The sequence below is a fragment of the Callithrix jacchus genome, chromosome 16 (genome assembly GCF_049354715.1).
Source record: "Callithrix jacchus isolate 240 chromosome 16, calJac240_pri, whole genome shotgun sequence".
Taxonomy (NCBI): Eukaryota; Metazoa; Chordata; class Mammalia; order Primates; family Cebidae; genus Callithrix; species Callithrix jacchus.
This window is the reverse complement of record NC_133517.1, coordinates 71238204-71262521: the sequence shown is the minus strand read 5'-3', so window position 1 is coordinate 71262521 and position 24318 is coordinate 71238204.

Sequence of the window (24318 nt, the reverse complement as noted above, 5' to 3'; positions counted from 1 at the left end):
AGCAACTTGTCCAAGATCAATCCCCTTTCTAGGCATAGCACATATCTAATGAGAGGACAATTCTCCTTGTGTCATGTGAGGCCACACTGTAAGGCCATTTAGCTCCAGATTGCTGTGAATTCACCTGAGGCCTTTGTTCTGACTGCATCTTTTTCAACTTGCCCCTCGGCCCAATTCACCTGCCTTCACTTCCCACAGATGTTAGCTCTAACAGTACTACCCAGTGAATTTTTTGCACAGAAATCAATGCCTCAGAGTCTATTTCCCAGGAAACCTAAACTGTAATATGGAGTAAGCCATGAATCTCTGTTGTGGCAGCCAACTCTAGTTAATCTCCATGTTTCTGAGAGAGTTATGACAATTTGTCAAATACTGTAGTACCAGTAAATATATCAGGATACAATAAATATTAGGGGTACTTTCATAAGTTAAGAATGGAAATATTTTACGGACTTTCAAGGGAACAATTTAGCTGCTGTTGGAGGTTAAGTCAGTGGTCTGGGTAGAATTCAGATCTGAATAGGGACCTCCATTCACCTCATTTTATCTCCAGGGTCTTGAATGCTGATGACAGCATGAACATATCTTAATAATCACTGAACACATGGTGAAATGTTACACCTCTGCTCAGCATTTTAAGAAGTTCTTTCTTTCATTTTAGAAATGTTGATAAAAGTCCCTTTAGGATTGCCCAGGGTTGTGTCACTGGGGTCACAGTCTTGTGCTCCAGTGACCAAGACAATGAGAGAATATTCCTGAAACTTCTCTGGGTATGAGAACCACAGGGCACATTATTGTACTTTTAAGGGATGTAGCATGTGAAGGCCAGGGCACAAACATCTCAGGGTTTTGGAAACGAGATGCTGTATCATCATCAAGGCTATATCTCTAGCCAAATTCCCTCACTCCAGTAATCCCAACAACCTGCTTCATGGCTCATTCTTCCATTCTCGTAGGTCCTTGCCCATCTTCTGCCCTAACAATCCTGCTGTTTCTTTAAGAGTCAGATGAAACAACGCCATCCCTAGTCAGAATGATTTACTTCTCTAAGGGGTATAAATAAATCTAAAGTTGTTTGGAAAGCAATTGAACTTCATACATGCTCATACCTTTTAGACAAAGGCATTTCACCTCTATAACCCTCTTTAAAAATCCAAAATGTAGTACAGATTTTTCAATATAGATACAAAAAACTCCTAGCTATTACCATAAAAAAACCCTTTCCTTTGTTTTTCTTTTATTCTCTTTCTTCTTTTAAATAATTTAAGCTTTGTCAGATCAAGAAACAAGTTTGTTTTCTTCACTGTTATGTTCCCACCAACTAAAACACTGCTTGGAACATGGTAACCATGGAAAATGTGCAATAAATATTTGATAAATGGTTAAATTAATCTTCAAATGTGCAGAAGGTAGTTGGAAAAACATGAAGATTCATTGAGATATAAAGAAGACTTTCATACAAGAAGAGCAGTACGTTAGTACTTTATTTCTGGCTGGAAAGAGTTAACATTGTAAAGACGCCGAATTCCCTGACAATTTATAGATTTACAGCATTTTTCACTCAACATACAAATGGAAAAAAATAAAATAGTACTTTTCTTTTTATGAAGATATAGGAAAAGTTTTGTCCTGCCATATATATGTGTGTATACATATATGCAGACACACACACACACACACGAGAGCAGAAATAAAAATGGTGTGGTACTGAAAAAGTGCTTTAAATGCTTTACCTGATGATGTGACAGCTTTAACTCGGTGAGGTGTAAAAGCAAGAAATGTGTTCTCCCCAAAGTTACTATCAACTGTGCTTTCTAAATGTTCCTTTCCCACTGGTTAGCAGACATTTTATGTAATATGACTATTAAAACAATCTATGTTCAGTCCAGACCACTCTCAAACTTTAATCTCCGACTCCAGCCCTCCACCCACCCTGGCTGCCGTCCTCACACATTAGGAAAACATACCATGAGGGCCATAAACTCCTATTTTCTGTAGACATTTTAGCTGCTGCCAAGAAAGTTAGTAAACTCCCGATGAATCTACGGTACATCCAGGCCTACCAACGACTGTCTCGTGACTCAGAACAGTAGTTTCTCATGTGGGTAAAAAAGCAGACTGGGCCTTTTAACACCTTTCTGGAGATATTGCATGCAACATTAACTCCATTTTTTAAAACATCCAAGTGTGAAGGGAATATAAGGAATGACAATAGGTTATAAGCATTCACCATTTTCTCTCTCCCACTTCTCCCAATGGAGGGAAGTAGATTGCTTGCTAGGTCAGTTCTGGGCCCTTCTTTAGTTATTCAAAAATTGAGACAAAAGGTAAAGGATAAGACAAAACAAAAGACCTGAGCCAGAGACAGCAATATTAGGAGGAGAGATAAGGGCTGTTATAGGCTGGGAGGAAAGAAGGTGTTTGAATGGTGCAGATAATGGGGGAAACAGAAGAGGTTTGAGACAACTGTGGAGAATTCAAGAGAAATGGAAGGAGAGTTGTCTGGGGAAAGGAGATTTTTTTTTTAAAGGAGTTTTCTGGCTGCTATAGTCACCCCCTTAGAAACTTCTGCTTTCATTGCTTTTTGTTTTGAAATATACTACATTAAATATTTCAACTGGCTTTTAGTTATTTTTTAGCCACTGAACTATTTGTTTGTATGGGAATTTGTCTAGCTCTAGTTGCAAAGCAATTGGGTTACACGAGCTTTACATGAGCTTATGAGATATTTTATTTACCAAACATGCCACCTATGTATTCTGGTTAAGAATAATTATTCTGGGAGGAGGACTCAAGATGGCGCTGTGAGAACAACCCAGGATTGAAGCTCTTGCTGGATGCGTGGAGAGGGTGAGTCGGGGACGCATTTCCAGACGGATCTTAGTTGCCCACAGAACGGGGAAATTCCCAGGTATAAAAGAGACGTGGGATGCCAAGCAGAGGTCTCAGCTGGTGTAGCTGGCAGCCGGTGTGGCTCCGGCCCGCACCGGAGCGCAGAGGCGCTCCACAGCGCTCCATACAAAAGCGCACTGTTATGGGTGCCCTGTTGAACCGGCAAACTGAGACCTGGGATGGCTAAACTTGAGACTGAATGGGACTTGGGCAGTGAGCCAGCCCAGGAAATCCCAGGGACAAAGCGTTTGGGCTAGCGCAGTGCGACAAACAAAACAGCGATTCCAAACCCTCCCGGTGAGGAGGTTTTCTTAAAGCGCAGCTCCGCGGGGGAGGGGTGTCTGCCATTACCGAGGCAATCAGCCCCCATTGAGGTACACGCCCATTGCTGACGTAGCCTGCCATTGCCGAAGCAACCCAATACAACAGAGAGACTCTGCTACAGGGCGTAGCCCGTGGCAACAGGGCGGAGACCGTGGCAACAGGGCGGAGACTGCAGCAGAAGGGCAGAGCCTGCAGCAACAGGGCAAACCTCACACCAGCAGGGCAGAGCCTTGGCAGGCAAATAGTGATTTGACTGCCTCCTAGCTGGGCAGGACAGTGAGGCGGACACTCACAAGGAAAGCCTCATCCCCCCCCAAGACAGAGCATCTGAGAAAAAAGGGTTTTTTTTAGCCTATCAGCCCTGAATGAACAACAGAGCTCACAGCTCAGCAATTGAGCTCCTAGAAAGTACCGGCTGTCTCCTCAAGCAGCTCCCTGACCCCTCTATATCCAAAAGACTGACATTTGGCAGGCATCATTCTGGGACAAAGATAGCAGAAAAAGAAACTGGTAGCATCCCTCGCTTTTCTTCAGCTGCTATAGGTGCGCCCCAGACAAGCAGGGCCTGGAGTGGACCTCAGCAGTCATACAGTGAAGGGGCTAGACTGGTAGAAGGAAAACAAAGTAACAGAAATACTTCATCACCAACAATCTGGGTGTCCACTCAGAGACCCAATCGAAAAGTCAGCAACTACGCGGACGACAAGTGGATAAATCCACAAAGATGGGAAGAAACCAGCGCAAAAAGGAGGAAAACACCTGAAACCAGAACACCTCGCCTCCTAGAAAGGACCAAAACTCCTCACCAGCAAGGGAACAAAGCTGGACGGAGAATGACTTTGATGAAATGACGAAATTAGACTTCAGAAGGTGGATAATGAGAAACTTTTGTGAGCTAAAAGAACATGTATTAAATCAATGCAAAGAAACTAAGAACCTTGAAAAAAGATATGAAAAAAGATTTGAGGCAATAACAAGAATGGATAACTTAGAGAGGAATATGAATGAATTAAAGGAGCTGAAAAACACAATACGAGAACTTCGCGAAGCATGCACAAGTTTCAATAGCCATTGACCAAGCAGAAGAAAGAATATCTGAAGTCGAAGATCAACTCAATGAAATAAAATGAGAAACCAAGATCAGAGAAAAAAGCGCAAAAAGGAATGAAGAAAGTCTCCAAGAAATATGGGACTATATGAAAAGACCTAACCTAAATTTGATAGGTGTACCAGAAGGGGATGAAGAGAATGAATCCAAGCTGGAAAATACTCTTCAGGACATCATCCAGGAAAATTTCCCCCACCTAGCAACACTCAAATGCAGAAAATACAGAGAACACCACAAAGATATTCCACAAGAAGAGCAACCCCAAGGCACATAATCGTCAGATTCAACAAGGATGAAATAAAGGGGAAAATACTAAGGGCAGCCAGAGAGAAAGGTCAGGTCACCCACAAAGGGAAGCCCATCAGACTCATAGAAGATCTCTCGGCAGAAACACTACAAGCCAGAAGAGAGTGGGGGCCAATATTCAACATTCTTAAAGAAAGGAACTTTCAACCCAGAATTTCATATCCAGCCAAACTGAGCTTCATAAGTGAAGGAAAAATAAAATCCTTTGCGAACAAGCAAGTACTCAGAGATTTTGTCACCACCAGGCCTGCTTTACAAGAGCTCCTGAAAGAGGCACTACACATAGAAAGGAACAACCAGCACCAGCCATTCCAAAATCACACTAAATACTAAAGAGCATCAACATAATGAAGAATCTACAACAACTAAAGGGCAAAACAGCCACTTAGCCTCTAAATGGCAGTATCAAATTCACAGATAACAATATTAACCCTAAATGTAAAAGGACTAAATGCACCAATCAAAAGACACAGACTGGCAAATTGGATAAAAATCCAAAACCCATCAGTGTGCTGTATCCAGGAAACCCATCTCACATGCAAGGAAACACAAAGGCTCAAAATAAAGGGATGGAGGAAGATTTACCAAGCTAATGGAAAGCAAAAAAAAGCAGGAGTTGCAATTCTCATCTCTGATAAAATAGACTTTAAAGCAACAAAGATCAAAAGAGACAAAGAAGGCCATTACATAATGGTAAAAGGATCGATACAACAAGAAGAGTTAACGATCCTAAACATATATGGACCCAATGCAGGAGCACCCAGATACATAAGGTAAGTTCTTAATGACTTACAAAGAGACTTAGACTCCCACACAATAATAGTGGGAGACTTTAACACTCCACTGTCAATACTAGACAGATCAACCAGACAGAAAATCAACAAGGATACCCAGGGCTTGAACTCAGACCTGGAGCAAGCAAACCTGGTGGACATTTACAGAACTCTCCACCCCAAATCCACAGAATACACATTCTTCTCAGCACCACATCACACCTACTCTAAAATTGACCACATAATTGGAAGTAAAGCACTGCTCAACAAATGCAAAACAACTGAAATCATAACAAACAGCCTCTCAGACCATAGTGCAATCAAGTTAGAACTCAGAATTCAGAAACCGACCCAGAACCGCACAGCTTCATGGAAACTGAACAACTGGCTCTGGAATGTTGACTGGGTAAACAACGAAATGAAGGCAGAAATAAAGAAGTTCTTCGAAACCAATGAGAACGAAGACACAACGTGCCAGAACCTCTGGGACACATTTAAAGCAGTCTCTAGAGGAAAGTATATAGCAATAAGTGCCCATATGAGGAGAATGGAGAGATCCAAAATTGACACCCTATCGTCAAAATTGAAAGAGCTAGAGGAGCAAGATCAAAAAAACTCAAAACCCAGCAGAAGACAAGAAATAACTAAGATCAGAGCTGAGCTGAAGGAGATTGAGACACGAAAAACCCTTCAAAAAATCAATAAATCCAAGAGCTGGTTTTTTGAAAAGATCAACAAAATAGACAGACCACTAGCCAGATTGATTAAAAAGAAAAGAGAGAACAACCAAATAGATGCAATAAAAAATGATAAAGGGGAAATCACCACAGATTCCACAGAAATTCAAACCATCATCAGAGAATATTACAAACAACTCTATGCACATAAACTAGTAAACCTGGAAGAAATGGATAAATTCCTGGACTCCTGTGTCCTCCCAAGCCTAAACCAGGAGGAAGATGAAACTATGAATAGACCAATAACAAGGGCAGAAGTCGAGGCAGCAATTAAGAGCCTACCACACAAAAAAAGCCCAGGTCCAGATGGGTTCACAGCCGAATTCTACCAGACACACAAAGAGGAGCTGGTACCATTCCTTCTAAAACTATTCCAAACAATCCAAAAAGAGGGAATCCTTCCCAAATCATTTTATGAGACCAACATCATCCTGATACCAAAACCCGGCAGAGACCCAACAAGAAAAGAAAACTTCCGACCAATATCCATGATGAACATAGATGCAAAAATCTTCAATAAAATATTGGCAAGCCAATTGCAACAGCAAATCAAAAAACTATTCATCATGATCAAGTAGGATTCATCCTGGGGATGCAAGGCTGGTTCAACATACGCAAGTCTATTAATGTAATTCACCACATAAACAGAACCAAAACCAAAAACCACATGATTATCTCAATTGACACAGAGAAGGCATTTGACAAAATTCAACAGCCCTTTATGCTAAAAACCCTCAATAAACTCGGTATTGATGGAACATATCTCAAAGTAATAAAAGCTATTTATGACAAACCTACAGCCAATATCATACTGAACGGGCAAAAACTGGAAGCATTCCCTTTGAAATTCGGCACTAGACAAGGATGCCCTCTCTCACCACTCCTATTCAATATAGTACTGGAAGTTCTAGCCAGAGCAATCAGGCAAGAAAAAGAAATAAAGGGTATTCAAATAGGAAAGGTGGAAGCCAAATTGTCTCTATTTGCAGACGACATGATAGTATACCTAGAAGACCCCATCGCCTCAGCCCAAAAACTCCTGAAACTGATAAGCAACTTCATCAAAGTCTCAGGATATAAAATCAATGTGCAAAAGTCACAAGCATTCGTCTACACCAATAACAGACTTAAAGAAAGCCAAATCAAGAACGAACTGCCATTCACAATTGCTACAAAAAGAATAAAATACCTTGGAATACAACTCACAAGGAACGTAAGGGACCTCTTCAAGGAGAACTACAAACCACTGCTCAACGAAATCAGAGAGGACACAAACAGATGGAGAAACAGTCCATGTTCATGGTTAGGAAGAATTAATATCGTGAAAATGGCTATACTGCCCAAAGTAATTTACAGAATCAACGCTATCCCCATCAAGCTACCATTGACTTTCTTCACAGAACTGGAAAAATCCACCATGTACTTCATATGGAACCAAAAGAGAGCCCGCATAGCCAAGTCAATTCTAAGTAAAAAGAACACAGCGGGGGGTATCACACTACCGTATTTCAAACTATACTACAAGGCTACAGTAATCAAAACAGCATGGTACTGGTACCAAAACAGAGATATAGACCAATGGAACAAAACAGAGGCACCGGAGGCAACACAACATATCTACAACTATACAATCTTTGATAAACCTGACAAAAACAAGCAATGGGGAAAGGATTCCCCGTTTAACGAATGGTGTTAGGAAAACTGGCTAGCCATGTGCAGAAAGCAGAAACTGGACCCCTTCCTCACACCGTACACTAAAATTAACTCCAGATGGATTAAAGACTTAAACATAAGACCTGGCACCATAAAAACCCTAGAAGGAAATCTAGGCAAAACTATCCAGGACATAGGAGTAGGCAAGGACTTCATGAACAAAACACCAAAAGCATTGGCAACAAAAGCCAAAATAGACAAATGGAACCTAATGAAACTCCACAGCTTCTGCATGGCAAAAGAAACAGTCACTAGAGTGAATCGGCAACCAACAGAATGGGAAAAAATTTTTGCAGTTTACCCATCTGACAAAGGGCTGATATCTGGAATTTACAAAGAACTCAAACAGATTTACAGGAAAAAAACAAACAAGCCCATTCAAAAGTGGGCAAAGGATATGAACAGACACTTTATGAAAGAAGACATATATGAGGCCAACAGTCATATGAAAAAATGCTCATCGTCACTGGTCATCAGAGAGATGCAAATCAAAACCACATTGAGATACCATCTCATGCCAGTTAGAATGGCGATCATTAAAAAAATCTGGAGACAACAGATGCTGGAGAGGATGTGGAGAAAAAGGAACACTTTTACACTGTTGGTGGGAGTGTAAATTAGTTCAACCATTGTGGAAGACAGTGTGGCGATTCCTCAAGGCCTTAGAAATAGAAATTCCATTTGACCCAGCAATCCCATTACTGGGTATATATCCAAAGGACTGTAAATCATTCTACTATAAGGACACATGTACATGAATGTTCATTGCAGCACTGTTTACAATAGCAAAGACCTGGAACCAACCCAAATGCCCATTGATAATAGACTGGATTGGAAAAATGTGGCACATATACACCATGGAATGTTATGCAGCAATCAGAAATGATGAGTTTGTGTCGTTTGTAGGGACATGGATGAATCTGGAGAACATCATCCTCAGCAAACTGACACAAGAACAGAAAATGAAACACCGCATATTCTCACTCATAGGTGGGTGATGAAAAATGAGAACACATGGACACAGAAAGGGGAGTACTAAACACTGGGGTCTATTGGGGGGAAAAAGGGAGGGCCAGTGGGAGGGGGAGGTGGGGAGGGATAGGCTGGGGAGAAATGCCAAATGTGGGTGAAGGGGAGAAAGGCAGCAAAACACACTGCCATGTGTGTACCTACGCAACTGTCTTGCATGTTCTGCTCATGTACCCCAAAACCTAAAATGCAATAAAAAATTAAAAAAAAAGAATAATTATTCTGGATGCTTATTAGGCCCTGGTATTTAGATAGTTAAACAGTGATCTTCAAATGGTGCTCTGGTGGTTTAAAGTTCCCTAGAACAAATATTTTATTGAAATTATTTTGGTTCTGAATAGCCTTGAATGCATCCTCAGAAATCCTAAGTTCATATTCCAACTTTACTTTGCTAACTGTACAAACCAACTGTGAACCTCATGAAGGCAGGAAAGACATATTAACATCCCTATTGCCATGAGATTAGCAATTGGCTACCTAGGGCACAGAGTAAGCACTCAATATGGGTGAATAAGTGTGCATGGCTTCAGCCATTTTCAATACATTTTTTGGTTGTTTTCATAAAATACTGGATTAAAGCATCCTTCTAGTATCATGAGTCAATTTTAAAAAAATTAATTACCTATAACTTCAGGAGATATTGTTCTTTCATAGTTGGGCATATCAAATGAATAACCACACACCCTGCCCCTTACCCAGGTTCCTGCCTTAAATAAGGATAAATGTTTTCTGCGTTTCTTTCAGTCAATGAAACAGAGGGAGAGAAAGAAAGATGTAGGAAAGAAGAGAGCAAGAAAATAATATGACAATTTGAGCAAATTCTTCAGAGGAAGAAAATGTATTCCAGTATTGGCTCCTTTATTGAAGTGACCAATCAATGCATACAAGAAACCCCCAAATACTTTTAAGATATTGGAAACACTGCTGGATGTTTTAGATAAACTGTTTACATACAGGAAACTGGCAAAATACAGGTGTCCTCATACACTTCTTCTTTTATTATCATAGTGACTCTTAAATGTATTAGCATTGATGGACATTTAGTAATGTACTCACATGGAAGAGGCTATATGTGTTTACACAGTGTGGTGACTGCTCACCAGTTTTTTTCCCAATTGATCAAAGTGTCACCAGTTTTTCTTTCCTATGGTTTTCTTAAAAGGGAAATACATCAAGTGTTTTCTGAAGCCTTCCTTTTCTATCCCAAAGGAGCTCCACAATAATGTTCTTTTATCATTAATTGCTGGATGTGCTGAAATGTTTTCTCCCCTGAAGTCATAAGTCACACGTTTCTGATGTTTTATCTTATCTCTTTTTCTCAGTATCCTGGTTCTCTGAAGACAAGTGTCATGGAAATGCTTTTGGATAGGCAAAAACGCATTCATTCCTTGGTCTCTGCTGCCCCTGCTATTCAAGAGTCAGTATCTCTAAGAATGGCAGGTGCATTAACCAATCTTCTCCAAGGATTGTGATGAATGACAATTTGAACTCTTTTTCTGCTACATCTGTCATAATAAGGTTATTCTTAAAAAAGTATTGCCCAAATACCATTCAGGACATAGGCATGGGCAGAGCATTCATGACTAAAACACTAAAAGCAATTGCAGTAAAAGCTAAAATTGACAAATGGATCTAATCAAACTAAAGAGCTTCTGCACATCAAACAAAACTATCATCAGAGTGAACAGGCAACCTATAGAATGGGAAAAATTTTTTATAAGCTACCCATCTGATGAAGGTTTAATATCCAGAATCTACAAGTAACTTAAACAAATTTACAAGAAAAAAACCCACCAAAAGTACACAAAGCATATGAACAGACACTCTCAAAAGAAGACATTTATGCGGCCAACAAACATATGAATAAAAGCTCATCATCACTGGTCATTAGAGAAATGCAAATCAAAACCACAATGAGATACCAGCTCACTCCTATTAGAGTGGTGATCATCAAGACGTCAGGAGACAACAGATGCTGGGGAGGATGGAGAGAAATGGGAACACTTTTACACTGTTGGTGGGAGTGCAAATTAGTTGAACCATTGTGGAAGACAGTGTGGTGATTCCTCAAGGATCTAGAACCAGAAATACCATTTGACCCAGGAATCTCATTACTAGTTATATATCCAAAGGATTATAAATTGTTCTACTATAAAGACACATCCACAAGTATGTTTATTGCAGCATTATTTACAATAGCAAAGACTTGGAATCAACCTGAATGGCCATCAATGATAGACTAGATAAAGAAAATGTGGCACGTATATACCATAGAATACCATGCAGCAGCCATAAAAAAGAATAAGTTCATGTCATTTGCAGGGATATGGATGAAGCTGGAAGCCATCATTCTCAGCAAACTAACACAGGAACAGAAAACCAAATGCCGCATGTTCTCACTCATTAGTGGGAGTTGAACAATGAGAACAAATGGACACAGGGAGGAGAGCAACACACACCAGGGCCTGTCAGGGGTTGGGGGGAAAGAGGAGGGAGAACATTAGGACAGATACCTACTGCGTGCAGGGCTTAAAACCTAGATGATGGGCTGATAGGAGCAGCAAACCACCATGGCACATGTATACTATGTAACAAACCTGCACGTTTAGCACATGTATCAGAACTTAAATAAAAGGAAAAAAAAAAAAACCTGTTGCCCAAATCTAGAGCTCATAACTCAACATCAATAATAATTTTTAAAAAATCTGTTCAATACTATAGAGTACCTATCCTTCTAAAAGCTTTTTGTGTAACAACTTTTTCAGTTCTCACCACAGCCCCAAGAGGTTAGTTCTGCTGCTATTCCTGCTTTACAAATAAGGAAAACAGGGCACAGAGAAGTTAAGCAATTTCCCAAGACCTCACATATAGTAAACAGCAGAGCAAGGGACTGCCATGTGGTCATCTGCTCATAGTCACCTTTCTCATCACTATGACACACTCCCTCTGATTAGCAGAAAATGAAATCTATGGACATTTTTAATGAGTATGCAAGCTTCCTAGGGCCAATGAGCCCCCTGAGAATTATACACAAACATGTGCAAATGTGCTTGTACTTATGTATTTCTCTGGGAAGAGATGTTATTGCCTTCACTAGGTTCTCAAAATGCTTCAAGGCTCCATTAAAGAGGCCGGGCATGATGGCTCATGCCTGTAATCCCAGAACTTTGGGAGGATGAGGCTTGTGGATCACTCGAGGTCTAGAGTTTGAAACCAGCCTGACCAACAAGGTGAAAATCCATCTCTACTAAAAATGTAAAAAACAAAAACAAAAAACAAATAGCCAGACATGGTGGCAGGTGCCTGTAGTCTCAGCTACTCGGGAGGCTGAGACAGGAGAATTGCTTGAAACTGGGAGGCGGAGGTTTCAGTGAGTGGAGATGGCTCCACTGTACTCCAGCCTGGGCGATGAAGTGAGACTCCATCTCAAAGAAGAAAAAGAGGTTAAAGAATAATATATGGAACAATAGCATAGTCTTTGAGACCTAAGTCCCCATGGTTTAAAGCCTGGCTCCATCACCCAACAAAAAAATTGGGCTTTATTGAGTCATTAACAGCTTTAATTTTCCTGATGTGTTACACAGAGACTAACAATACCAATTAATTGTGAGAACCGAGAGAGGTAATACACACTGGCATTCTAAAGACTGTGTGGCATATAGAGTAAAGAAATATAACTCCCTTCCTGATCCCTCTGGAAGCCTGTAGGCAAAGGGTATGTTCCCCGTCAATCAAAATATACGATGATGTCTTTATCTATTTCTTTTCTCAGGATCTTAGTGGTCTTTTCAAATGTTTGCAGCCAGGAGCAGTAATTATGATTGAAGGCACAATTGTGGCTTTTGTGAGACACAGTTCTGACCTTTACACAAATGATACTCAAAGGTTTCTCCAGGCCCAGGTGGGTCTTTTAATCCTGATGCACATTTCTCTTGGCAGAAGACCAATTAGGAAAGAAATAAACAAAACAACGACCCAAAGTTTGCCAGCTTTGAAGTATACTTCATACTTTAAAAAAAAATGAAAACAATCTGAATATAAAGGAAAAGGCAAATCAAGCAAAAGAAATGAAAATATTACTGAATTAATTTTCTGTTGTTGCTATAACAAATTATCACAAATTTAGTAACTTAAAACAACACATTTATTTTCATAAAGTTCTGAAGGTCAGAAGTCTCATGCAGGTCTCACTAGGGTAAAACTGAGGTGTGCACAGGGCTGCATTTCCTTCTGGAGATTGTAGCATAGAATCCACTCTCTATCTTGTCTAGCTTCTAAAGACTGCCTATGTTCCTTGGCTTGTTGCCCCCTTCTACCTTCAAGGTCCACAATGGCTAGTTGTGAAATAAGAAAATATTTATATAGTGAGTCTGTTCCTTCAGTCTCCAGCACAGAGCTCCTATAATCTTTGTAATTTCCTGAATGATAATGCATGCTAGGAGAATCTTTGGTTCTAATACTTGGTCTTTGCTCCAATTTTTGACACAGAGCTCCTAAGACCTTTGTAATTTCCTGAGTGAATCTGTGACACAAAACTCCAAAATCTCTTGGAATTTCCTGGGTGGTTGGAGCATCTTCTGTTTAATGAGGTGATTCTTGGTGAGCTTTTAGATGACTGCTGGTCACCAGAAGGACCAAGCCATGATTAGAAGTTTCGAACTGTCAGCCCAACCCCCTCCCTTCTCTGGGAGAGGCAGAGAGGCTAAACATGGAGTTAATAATCAATTATGCCTACATGATAAAGCCCCAGTAAAAATCCCTGAACTATGGGATTTAATGAGCTTCTGGATGGATGAACACATCCACTTGCAGGAGGGTGGTACAGCCCAACTCTATGCAGGCAGCTCCTGTACTCAAACCCTTCCACACCTTGCTCTGTGTCTCTTCATCTGGCTGTTCCTCTATATCCTTTGTCATACCTGTTATTAATAATAATAAACCTATAAACATTAAATAAGTGCTTCTCTGTGTTCCATGAGTTGTTCTAGCAAATTAATCAAATCTCAAAAGGAGGTTCTGGGAACCCTGGCTTATAGCCAGTTAGTCAGAAGTATAGGTGACCAGCTTACTATGTGCAATTGGCTTTTGAAGTCCAAGGAAGTCTTGTAGGACTGAGCCGTCACCTCTAAGATCTGACACTGTCTGCAGGTGGATAGCGCACAAGTGAATTGAATTAGAGGACACCTAGCTGGTGTCCTCTGGTGAATCTGCTGGAGAATTGCTTGGTAGGTGGGGAAAACTCCCTCACATATCTGGTGTTAGAAGTGTTGGATTGAGTGAGAACAGAAAGTAGAAAAATATTTGTTTTTTAAATCTCTCTGTGCCAGTTAAGTCTTTCTCACACCACCTCATTCTGAAATTGACTTTTCTTCTGGTGCTCACCTTGTTTCCATTTTCCAGTGCCCTTATGATTACACTGGGCTCACCTGGGTAATACTTGAAGCTCTTCCCATTCAAGGTCAAATGATTAGCATCCTTAATTACAACTGCAACTTTGATTCTCCTTTGCCATGCAATACAATATATTTACACGTTGTGGACATCTTTGGTGGGCCATTCTTCTGCCTACCGGTTACTTTCTCAGTTAGGCCTACAGTGACTGCCCTATTTAAAATTCCAACCCACACTCACTTGCTTATGTATTTAAGACACGATTGCTGTAATAAAGCTGTGTAGTGCCAGGGGAAAATGATTTTTTGGAAACTATGGATAAAATAGTCAAATTGGCTTGGGTTTAAATCCTTGTCTTGTCCTGCTATTTTTAATGTGATAATTTTTGGAAATGTCTTAACATATTTGAACCTGTTTTGGTTTTTTTTGAAAGAGAGTCTTGCTCTGTCACCCAGACTGGAGCACAGTGGCACAATATTGGCTCACTGCAACCTCCACCTCCCAGGTTCAAGTGATTCTCTGATTCTCCTGCCTCAGCCTCCTGAGTAGCTGGGATTACAGGCGCCGGCTACCACGCCTGGCTAAGTTTTTGTATTTTTAGTAGAGATGGGGTTTCACCAAGTTAGCCAGTATGGTCTTTTTTGTTGTTGTTGTTAATGAATGAGAGCTTCTTATGTTGCTCAGGTTGGCCTTGAACTCATAGCCTCACCTCCTCAAGCACCAGGACAACTGGCCGGAGCCACCATGGCTCCCAGCCAGGATGGTCTTGACCTCCTGATCTCGTGATCCACCTGCCTCAGCCTCCCAAAGTGCTGGGATTGGGTGTGAGACACTGTGCCCGGCCCTGCCTCAGTTTTTAAGTTTGGGAAATGGTGGTAATACAGCAACTGCACAGGATTGTTGTGAGCATCTGAAAAGATCGTATACTGGATATGCCTGGCTAATCTGCTTCGTGTCCTCAAAGAAGTCAAATTATTAAGAAAAACAATAGAACAGAAGAGTAAGAATTCAAAATTTAAAGAAACATTTAAAATTCAATTGGAAAAAAAGAAAGCGGATGTGCCTGGCACAGAAGCACACATGAAGTGCACTCAATATCTACTCCCCTACCAGCTGCTTCTCCCTTCCCACTCAGTTCCCAATCTAACTCTACTCATTCAACAATAAATCCCTTCCTCCTCCCTCTTGCCCATGACAACCACCATTCTTTCTGTTTCTATGAATTTGACTACCTTTGTTACTTTGTATTGGTAAAATCGTGCAATATTTGTCCTTTGGTGGCTGGCTTTTCTCACTTAGCTTAGTAGCCTCTAGGTTTATCCATGTTGCAACATGTATTAAAATTTCCTTCCTTTTAAAGACTGTATTGTTCCATTGTATGTATATACCACATTTTTTTTATCCGTTTATTTATCAGCATATGCTTGGGTTACTTCCACCTTTTGGCTATGGTGAATAATGCTGCTGTGAAAGTGGGTATACACATATCTCTTTGAGATTCTACTTTCAATTCTTTCGGATATATATCCAGAAGTGAAATATCTGGATTATATGGTAATTCTATTTTTAATTGCTTGAAGAACCACCATACTATTTTTATAGCTGTGCCATTTTACCTTCCTACCAAGAGGACAAAAGGGCTCTGCTTTCTCCACATATTCAGCAACACATTATTTTATTTAAAAAATTTTTATACTAGACATCCTGATGGATGTGAGGGGATATCTCATTGTGGTTTTGATTTTAATTTCCCTAATCATTAGTGACACTGAGCATCTTTTAATATGCTCATTGGTCATTTGTGTATATTTTGGAGAAATGTCTATTAAAGTTCTTTGCCCATTTTTAAATCAAATTATTCTGTTGTTGGCAGTGGTTGTGGTGGTGAGTTGTAGGAGTTCTGTACATACTCTGAGTGTTAACCCCTTATTAGATATATAACTTACAAATATTTTTCTCAGTTTGTAAATACCCTTTTCAGTCTGTTTATTGTACTCTTTGATGCACAGAAGTTTTACATTTTGATACAGCTCAATTGACATATTTTTACTTTTGTTGCCTGGGCTTTTTTGGTGTCATGTCACTAATAGGAGATATAAGTCTTTAATTCTAACACACATACCTATACCCACACACAGAAACACACACACACACACACACACATTTACAAGAACAGAATGAATTTGCAATGCTTTAAGAAAAGAATTTATTAAAGCCACCACTACCAAATAGAATAGCAGACAAAACAACAGCCTGTTCTATAGCTTTCTTCTGTGATCAGAAATTTCTTATCTTTGGGTCTGGTGATGTCTTCTCTGTGTATATATTTTCTTATGTCTTCTGTAAGAGTAGCTGTGCTATAAGCCTGGTGAGAACAGGGGAGCTGTAGTTAGTAAATCAGAGTTCTTACCAGAAATGTATTACAGCTGTGTGATCTGTGTTCTTGTGCAGGCCATTTTCCCTTTCGCAACCTCAGGCACATTATCCGAGATCCCCTCTAGCTTTCGCATGCTGTGCTCAATTATTTTTTCACATTCAGGATAAAATACCATATTCTTGGTTCATCACTTGTGCCACTTTTGTTCTTGAATTTACTGGCAGGCAATTATCTCTTTGCACCAGTCATCCTCTAGAATAAAGTCTCCCTGTTGAGATGAGAACTATTAGTACTTTCTAGACTACTATGTCTTTTGTTGTGGTCTTTCTATGCCAGGTACCAATTGATGGGTATCAAGGTAGAGAAACGCCAAGTTGATTCATCACTCCCGCTGGGCTACCTTCATGCCCGCATTCCTAGTCTCCATTCCTAGTCATTCCTGACTCTCAGAGATCCTCCTCTTTTGAAGAGTCCTACATTAGGGCCATTGATCACTTGCCTCAACTTGGGTTTGCTCCCTGTACTTTCTTTGTCTTAGGCCAGAGTGACCTTTCTTAGACTCCAATTTTATTCCTGTCCATTTGAGACTGCCAAGGTGATGAGCATTCGTTCTCAGAAATGACCCTTTTCTGTATTTCTTTGTGAGCTTGGTGGAAACTTTACAGAGAAAATGAATGTCTGATGTAATTAAGAGCCAGCCAAATTTAAGAGTTCTCCTTTAAATCAAATATTCTAAATCACAGGTGAACCAGAGTTTCATAGCAACAGCGATTTCAGCTCAGACCCAAAACGGTCACCATTTCCCACAAATAACTTGACTCAATACCATCTGAGCCAGTTTGGATTATGAGTAGAAGATTTCCTGTGATAAACCAACTTTTATTTTATTTTCTAGTCTGCTCTTGAGTACAGCTATCACGACAATAACTTATGCCAAACAAATGGGCAGTCACAGGTGTATAATAAACAGAAATAACAGATAATCCTCAAAGCATTTTTTATTTGTATCTAATGTGTTTTCAGACTTAAGTTTAAAACTGGGAACATCTGGAATTAGTGATAACCAAATTCTGAATTCACAGAACACACACACACATACCCTGGAGAACTACTAAGAAAATGACCCATTGCCTATACTTCCCCAACATATACACACACATGCACATGCATGCATATATATACAGTAGTCCCCCATGAGCCACAGTTTTGCTTTCCTTGGCTTCAGTTACCTGTGGTCAACTGGGATCTGAAAACAGGTGAATATAGTACAATAACATATTTTGAGAGAGACAGACAGCAGAGAGAGAGAGTGAGTACATTCATATAGCTTTTATTCCAGTATATTGTTATAATTATTTTATTTTATTATTAGCTAATGTTACTGTGCCTTCTGTATACGTTAAAATTCCTATGTGTATATAGGAAAAAACACAGTATACATAGGCTTCATTACTACCCACAGTTTCAGGCATCCAGTGGGGGTCTTGGGCCATATACCCTGTAGATAAAAGGGGACTAACATATGTGCATTTCTTTTTTCCTCCTATTCTGCGCTGGGCTTAGAAAAACTCTTTTACATCATGATACTAAGTACCACCCTAAATCAGGGCACTTTTATTTGAGCAAGTTTGTTGTCATATACTTTTTTTTGGTGCAATAGAATGAATACAAATGGTCAAACCTCTAAGCAGCCAATGACATCCCTCAGATGTGCTCTGTTCAAAATGTCACTATCAAAATTCTCAATGTGAAAGCCAGATTTCAATTCAGGAGCAGTGCTATGCTGAGTCTACATCTGTGCCCAACACAGTAGCCTCTCTTCCTTGTTGGAACTCCTAGTCTGACTCTAGCTTAACAGAAAGGGCAGAGGCTGAAAGAGAAAGCAGTGTCTGGGAACATAAAGAAGACAGTTTGAGAATCCAAGAGTGAGGCAGAATTAACCATAGATTCCACAAATTTCCATTACATGCCAAAAAGTAGGTCAGATGCCTGGAATTCCAAAGGAAAGAAAATTCAGAACTCTTTGCTAACCTGGAAAGACACAAAGATGGCCATTAAAGATCCATCATAGGAGGGACAGAAGATGACACTTTGGAGCTGATGCCACAATCAGAAACAGAGAAATGAGCAAGAGAGCTGGACAACAACCTTGGGTGCCAATCTATCATACTAAAGCTACATTGGAAATGTAGTAAGTTGGGGGAAAAATACTACATGTGTTTGGAATAATTATTTGGTAAGACCGGAGTGTAATCTGTCAGAAAAGACATCCGTGGGACATAGATGGTTAAGGAACAAGAGGTGTTAAATTCTCTGAGAGTAAACCTTTGTCAACTGCGGAATACTCCTTACAGAAACTCTTGATGCTGTAGCGCCTATATGCAGAAAGGGTAACTAAGTACATTGCCAAACCTAACTCATGGGCCATACTGATGGAATGAGCAGTCTGATTTCCAAAAATCATTCTGTTTTCTATTATTCTGCTTGGGGACAGACTATGGAGGACCTTGTATGCTATACTGAAAACATTTAGACTTTATTCAGTAGGCAACAGGGAGCTACTGCCATTTTTGAGCAATAGACTGTATATTATCATCTTTTGGTAATCTCTTTTGAACTAATAAATTCAGTTTGTGTTATCCCATGAGGAGAGATGTATTGTGGTTAACCTTCTCAAATCTGTTTTAGAAAGAGAGAGAAAATAAATGTATAAGAAATAAACAAAAGAAACTAAACAAATAAATGTATAGGGTATGTTTTCAGTTAAACAAAAACAGAGAAACAAAAAGTATACATTATATAAATCATAGCCAACCAGAGATTCAAGTGTGTTTTTTTTCTTCTTTTGTTCCAAGAACTATCAAGTGTATTTTTTTTTCAAGAGCTCTTGATAAATGATCAATAAATGCTAAGTGGGATATCATTTTGTAATTTCTCTTGGTTTGCTTTTGGAATTAATTTCACCAATTTATAATTGTAGCATGTAGGAACATATACACAGCCATTATTTTTCTTACAGCAGAATAGATTGCAAAAATTCAAACAGCTAAATGATTTACAGTAGGACCTACTAGACAATTCTGAAAATATAATTCAGATCTCCGAAGCTTTCTGCTTTTTAAAGTTAACAGTGGTGAAAAGGAACATTAGATTTGATTGAAAAATAACGCACACATTACAAAAAGTCACAGTCCAATTGACTCTGCTAGGTACCATAATTTACATGTATTTTTATGCAATGCTAACAAAGTAACATTTCATTAACACAATGTTACAAAAAAAAATCCTTTCTTTGTTTTATCTTTCCTACCTTTGTTGAAAACTCCCTCAGCCTGCTGATTTTTGACAACCTGTTGGAAGGTAATGATACACAGGTTTTTCCTCTGTGCCATATTACAGCACGGCTTCCTGACAAGCTAGTCTCTGGCTAAACAAATCATTTTCACCCTGCCTGATTTGTTTCCGCGTTAGTAATTCAACTGCAATTTGTTCCTTCCCATAGCTAAATGAAAATGTGGTCATCAGATGCAATCCTTCCTGTTTGGGCATCATAAATAATAGGTTTCTGGAGTGCAACACATAAATATTTTACTAACCACAATGTAGGTTTTAGGAAATGGCAGAATGAAAGTGGTAGAGAAAGAATTTCCTATAGATTTCATTTTTAGAGTAGTTAGAGGCCATTTTATGGCTTAGTGCATTCATTAGTCTCTTTAAGAAAGTGTTTTTTCACCCAAAGAAACTTTATAATATAACTATGTGCTCTCTAATTCCTTGACATATCAGGTTTCTATTTTCTTCCTGGTTGAGTTGGGATGTAATATATCATCAAGTATTCCCAGGACTGATTTTAATTCACTGACTTTTTTGTTTCTACATAGCATTGTTATCTCCTGGGCAAATGAAGAGCCACTGTAGAATAATGAAATTTATACTGAAGATAAATTCTTCTCACTCCTGCTGGGTGAGTCACCTGAAACTACAAAAGAGAAAAAAATAAGTAGAGTACATGGAGATGGTAGGCTGGGGGGCTGTAATGAACAGTAGTACAGTAAACATAATTCTTTTTCCAAGTTAAAAGACTCGTGCTTAAAAATATATTCCCTCTGGCCTGAAAACCTATTTCCCATGTCCTGTGGTTTCTGTTCCGTAGGTGTCCTGAAAATAATTGGGTATTTAAAGAACCTCAAAAAATTGCCGATCACAGAGCCAACTGCCTCTTGGTACTTTCCTTCTGAGCCTCTTATTAATTTTTAATCAGCTTGCTTCTGTTTCAGGTCTTTAGGACTCCAGTAAGTAAAGAAAAGTGCCATGTGGACTGCAGAGGAGGAGACAGCAAATAAACACAGGGGGAAAGGCCCTCTCTTGAACCTGCAGAGACAAAGGCCAGTGTGGCTTCAACAAAATGGAGTGAAGGCAGTTTTGGGGAGAAAACCACTCCTTCAACTGGAATGGTCGTGGAAATTAGAATCCTGTTTTTCTCCAGCTATCTGACTGGTACAGACTGTGCATTTCTTGATCTTGAATTCCAGAGCTGAATGCCACATCTATGCTTTTGATCTCAAGAGGGCATAATGACTTGCCTCTCTAGGAATTTTTCTAACTTTTGTACTTTTTCTAATACATGCATAAACTTTACTCCTGTCTTTAATATCTGTCTCCTTCTCTGTCTCTGCCTCTTTCTCTTCCAGTGTTTCTTGGCTTATTTAGCACACAGTTTTACATTTGGGTCAACCGTAAGCCCAATCTATGAAAAAGGGTTTATTGTAATTTTTATCATGATAAACAATAATCTCATATAAAGTAGTTCAAAGTGATAACTAAATATTTTTTCTTGCCACTCAATGACCCCAAAGTATATCTGATACCTTAATCTCAATCTTTTGTCAACTTGTTGGCATAAGTGATAACTGGCATTACAGATTTATGATTTGAAGGAGTAGTAAATATCAGTTGGAGAAATTGCTGGGAGAAGTTATTTGATTTAGCTTTCAGTCCACAGGTATGTCATTGACCAAAGAAAGGTATTGTCTCCCAGAGTTAGAGATTTCCTTTTTTTGTGGTTGAATAATATTTCCTTATGTGTGTATATATATGTATATCAAAATTCCAATGGCATTTTTCACAGACATGGAAAAACAATTATAATATTTATTTGGACCACAAAAGACCCCAAAATAACACACACACAGATGTACAACACATTTGCATTGTTGATTAGTATACTGACAGACACTTAGCTTGTTTTAATATCTTGGCTACTGTGAACAATGCTGCAATAAACATATGGGTCCATATATCTCTTTGAGATACTGATTTTATTCCTTTTGCAATAGACTTGTAAGTGAGATTGCTGGATTATATGGCAGATTTTTTTTCTTTTTTGGAGAGACAGGATCTCACTATGTTGCCTAAGCTGGTCTTGAGCTGGTCTTGAACTCCTGGGCTGAAGAGATCCTCTTGCCTCAGCCTCCCAAAGTGCTAGGACTATGGGTGTGAGCCACCTAGTCCATACGTTCTATTTTCAATTTTTGGAGAAATCTGCATATATGCATGTTGTTTTCCATAATGGCTACACCAATTTACATTCCCATCAACAGTTTCCCTGAGTAGCTGGGACTACAAGAACACCACCCCCCACCACCTGGATACTTTTTATATTTTAATTTTTTTGTAGAAACAGGGTCTCTCTGTGTTGCCCAGGCTGGTCTTGAACTCCTGGGCATATGTGATACTTCTGCATCAGCCTCCTAAAGTTCTGGGGTTACCAGCATGAGCCACTGCACCAGCCCTATATTCTTAATGATATTCTATAGGTTCTCTATGCTTTCTTAACTTGTTTTAATTCTTTTTTTTCTTTTTGTTCCTCTAATTGGTTGACTATAAGGGACCTGTCTTTGAATTTACTAGTTCTTTCTTCTGCAGGCTTGAGTCTACTATCAAAGCTCTCTGTTGAATTGTTCAGTTCAGCCCTTGTATTTTTTAGCACCATGATTTCTGTTTGGTTCTTTTTTATTAATTTTATTTCTTCATTAAATTTCATGCATTGTCATTCTAAGGTTGTTCAGTTGTCTGTGTTCTGCATGCCACTGAGCTTCTTTAAGATGATTATTTTTAATTATTTGTCAAGCAATTCACAGATTTCCATCTCTTTGGTGTTATTATGTAACTTTATTAGTTTCTTTTGTTGTTTTTGGTTTTGTTTTTGTTTGTTTGGTAGTGTTCTGTTTCCCTGACTCTTTGTTATCCATGTAGCTTTGCACTGGTGTCTATGCATTTAAAAGAGTAAACCTCTCCTTCAGTTTACAGATGGACTTTGGCAGGTAAAGACCTTCTCCTGATGAGTCCTCGGGCTGATGGGACTGCTTCCCGGATTGTATTCAAGTGGGGTTGGAGCTGGGTTATGTGGCTGCTTCAAAGTCTGCAGTGAAGTCTGTTTTTGGTAGGCCTGTTACTAGGAGTTTCGGTAGACATGAATCCTGTTTGGCCTCTAGGTAGTCTGTTACTGCCTTTGGGACCTTCATCAATGGGGATGGCACCAGGGTAAGTGTCTACTTCAAAATCTGCCAGTGGTAAGCAACAAGCTCCACTGTACAAGATACAAAAATTGTAAAACATCCATGATGTGCAGGGATGGTTGTGGCTCCCTCCATATCCCTGGGAGAGTGCTTGCTGGGTCACTGATTGGGGGACCCTCTGCACACCTGAGAGGGATTGTAATTGAATCATAGGACTGCTTCAGTGTTTACAGCTGAGCCCAGCGTCTCAGGCCTGAAGAAGTGGAGGAGCATGTTTCCCTCCTGGTCTCTGGATGGGCAGGACTGTTCTTAAGCTGAAGCTGAGAGGGGCTTGTCTTTTTATCTTTTTAAGATTTAAGGATTTTTTAAGGAGAAATTCTTAACATTTGGTGAACTTCAAATTTATCAATTTTTTTTTAATTTTATAAATTTTACTTTTGAAGTCATATATAAGAAATCCTTGCTTAACCCCAAATCAGGGATTTTCTCTATTTTTTTTCCTGAAAATGTTATGGTGCTAGATTTTTGTTCTATGATCCATATTGACTTATTTTTGTATATTTGACAAGGCATGGATTGAGGTACCTATCTTTACATGTGAACACCCGATAGGCAACCAACATCTCTATTCCCACTTAGGTTTAAATCTAAGTGGGAATAGAGATGTTGATTGCATGAAATTCTAAAGGATAATTACAATAAAAGTCATCATTATTTGAGTATTCAGTGTGTGCCAGTCATGATTTAAGTACTTACCTGAATTTTCTCATTTAATACTTCTGAGAATGCTATTAAATGAATAACGATATAGTAATGTGGATAACAATGAAAAAAATAGGTGTACAGATATGTTAAATAACATGCCTTATCAACACTTTGAGTGTTCCAGCACAAAGCATTTATAAGACTATCTTTTCTCCACTACACAGTCTTCAGACTTTTTTTTTTTTTTTTTTGAGATGGAATCTCACTGTGTCATCCAGGCTGGAGTGCAGTGGCACAATCTCGGCTCACTGCAACCTCCAACTCCCAGGTTGAAGCGATTCTCCTGCCTCAGCCTACCAAGTAGCTAGGATTACAGGCACCTGCCACTGCACCCGGCTAATTTTTGTATTTTTAGTAGAGATGGTGTTTCACCATGTTGATCAGA